A 3522-nucleotide genomic window follows, 5' to 3' on the forward strand; every position below is an offset into this window, starting at 1 on the left:
ATCCTAATTATGTGATGTTGTTACATGTTTCCTGTTCTAATCTCTACCACCTAATAGGTTGATACTAGATAGTGACTTGACATTATCTAGATAGTGTAGTGGATTGCGTATTACTTGACATAATCTTCCATTGTTTTAGAAAGTAAAACGTATTTAGTATTTTATTATTCTATAGATCAAAACTTCTATGAAAGTTATTTTGTATCATGGCAGTCAATTGTGTTGCATATCATTTGTGAGTGGCTTAATTTACATTAGCATTGCATGTGTACTTCGTGTGTTCTTTATTTTAAAGTAGCTTTAGCACTTACAAAATGATTGTTGAATGCATTAGATCACTACACACCCATCCTTCACAACAAGGTAGCCTAGTTGAGGGCTGAGGTTTTAATGCTTGCTCCTCAATAAGATTGATTGTCGAGCCATTGCAATGGTAAAACATTTATGAGATCAAATGCAAACCTGAATATTTGACAATCTCTACATGAACTGGCAAGAATGTGGCTGAATGTAAAGGTCAGATGTAAAATTGATAGTTGAGCAATTTTTCCCTTGAGTATTGGGAGACCCTATAGGGTAATGGGAAATATATGCAAAGACAAACAATGTCACCATGCCTATCAATGGAGAGGATAAGCTTGCACTCTAGATGACTGAATGGAAGGTGTCACAAGTTTCTACTCGAAGAAAAAACATAAAGGAGAAAGGGGTGGTAGGAAAGGCAATAGCTACTGCCCTGATCCATATGACTAAGATGGCTAGTTGGCCAGATGTAAATGTCGATCTAGCCCAAGCTGAAGGGAGAGCATAGATACAACTATGTACAGCATTTGTTGACATGTATTCTCACACAATGCACTTTCCATTGCAAGCACTAACCATGAATGAGCCAATGGGCAAGGGAGGAGAAGGAAAGGTTTTTTGGATACAAGTTGTGGGTGTCCCATGCCTTAGACCAACATCATGGTATGCTGGCAAGAGGATTAATAGAGATGATGCCCATGCACATGTAGCACTAAAGAATGGGCTAGTCATGACACTATTCCATAGAGCTATCTGGTGGATACTCACACACTCAAGAGCATCGGTCAATGGGGGAAGGGTGCACGATATGCAATTGTGTCTCCCACATCACTATGGAACATATGTGGGATGGGTTAAGACCACACTTCCAAGAGAAGAACCTTGATTTGACTGGAACTCCCCACTCGCTAGCTTGCAAGTAAGGTACATTGGCAAGAGGAGTAATAGAGACAATGCCCACACACATGTAGCAAAAACAGAATGAGCTAGGAATGATAGTATTCCATAGAGCTTTTTGCCTAGTATTAGGGTGGGTACTCGCACACCCAAGAGTGTTGTGTTGTCACTCATGTTTTCAATGGAGGAAGTGTGCACAATATGTTGTTGTGTCTCCCACAGTGCTGTGGAGCATATGTGAGATGGGTTAAGACCACACATCCAAGAGAAGAACCTAGTTTGACTAGAACTCCCCACTCACCAGGTTGCGAGCAAGGTTGTTTTGCCAACAAGGCTTTGTCTATTGCTGCTACATGCGGCCCTGGAGGTCTAGAGCCAAGTAGAAAGAGGTCGACTTGCAATACTCAAAGATCTAGACCTGACCACTACATTTTATCTTGCCGGCATCTAGCCCATGCAACTATTGAAGAATAGTACCAATTTCCCTTTCCCAAAGTCCTTTTTCAAGGCTAAATCCACCATCCATTTCGTACATGCTTGAACTACCTACGTCAGATAATAGATTCCCATGTGGTCTTCTTCCAACAACTGCTCTAACTCATCCAACTATAATTTCTTTGATTCTTAGTGAAAGTAACTGGTCCTCCACCACAATGCAATAACTAGGTGCACAATATTCTAAGGGCATGATTGCCTCTGTTTCAATGCAAGTTTGAAGGGTGTCAGGCCCTTGGCTACTTTGAAGGACGTGTGGTATGCCCACAATGCGGATAGCAGTTTCTCATCCTACTTCGTTTGATGATTGTTGATCAGCAAGGTTGTGATTTGCTTAAATTGCTTGTTGGGTGACTCAGTTTGTCTCTTGGCTTGCGGATAGTAAGAGGAGAACTTCTTGTGAATCACCATGTAAAAGAGATCATCTCCTTAATCACCTTAGCCACAAAATGCTTCCCGCGGCCACTCACCATCTCAATGGGGCAACCAAACTGGTAGAAAGTATCCTCGCACAAACACTTGGTTGTTGATCTTGTTGTATTAACCCTCAAAGCCCATGCCTCAACCCATTTGGTGCCTTGAATGGACCCATAGAGTCCAAAACCCATTTTTTGAAGGGTCCCAAAGGTAGCACTGGCTACATCAGCATGCAATCCCGATCTGAGGGTTGATGAGTCATTGACAAAGGTTGCACCACATCACAAATCATTGAGCATATTTTTGTAGTTTAGGCCACCACAACCTAGCCTGCAACACTTTCTTGGCCATGATTGCTCCTGCAAAGTGGCCGCCTTCCACTCTACAATGTGCCTCCATGAGCACTGCTTCTTGTTCATGTGGCATCACACATCTGAGAAAGACATCCATCAAGTGTCAACAGTAGAGTTGCACAACCACGACTTCAAATCCACGGCTCACAATGCCAGCCACTGCCATTGATCTCTTTTCATGTAGTGTGGCATCATTCTTGAAGTCATAAAGAATAGCATATCATCATACTAGGACCAGGGAGTCTCCTAACATACCTCCTCTGCATCAATGTCCACAGCAACAACCATAAATACCACCTCTAGCTCCACATATGGAAACTCATCCATCGATGTAGGTTGCAAGCTCACCAGATTCCAAATGAGATAGAGAGTCCACAACTGTGTGCTACAATCCAGACCTATGTACCACTTTGAAGTTGAATTTTTAAAGAAGTAACATTCTGCGCACAAGTCCAACTGTGAGATTTTGTTGCTTGACCAAATATACAAGTGCAAAATGGTCGATGCCAAATGATGACCTGGGAGATAATGCCAAAACTTCTTTACTAAAAATATCAGACCTTCTCGCTCTGTCAGTAAATAGTTCCTCTCAGCTGCTACTGCAAAGAGTCTGTGGCTCACATAATACATGAGTATGTGCCATCCTACTTCGTCCTCTTACATCAACACACTGCCCATTGCTTTGTCTGATGCATCCACAAAAATGTGGAGCATTTGTCCCAATCTGGAGGTATCAATACTAGTGCTCTAGATAGTTGAATCTTGAGCTAGCGGCGGTAAGCCTTATCACACTCCTTGGACCAAAAGAAGGCTTTAAGATCCACGTGTGCCAACACAGTCAATGGAATAGCCATGTCAGCCAAGAATTGCAAATGTCTACCATGCCACCAGATTGCTCTAGAAACCACAAGCACTCCTTCAGAGTCAAGGGTGTAGGTGCCTGCATGGATGACTGCCACTTTGTCGGGATCAACCACAATTCCTTTCAAGCTAATGATGTGACTCAGCAAGCGGCCACTCTTGACCACGAATGCACACTTCATTGTGTTCGGGCTGA

The sequence above is a fragment of the Dipteris shenzhenensis genome, chromosome 18, assembly GCF_047967505.1.
Source record: "Dipteris shenzhenensis isolate YYH24624 ecotype China chromosome 18, Dip_SZ_1.0, whole genome shotgun sequence".
Classification (NCBI taxonomy): Eukaryota; Viridiplantae; Streptophyta; class Polypodiopsida; order Gleicheniales; family Dipteridaceae; genus Dipteris; species Dipteris shenzhenensis.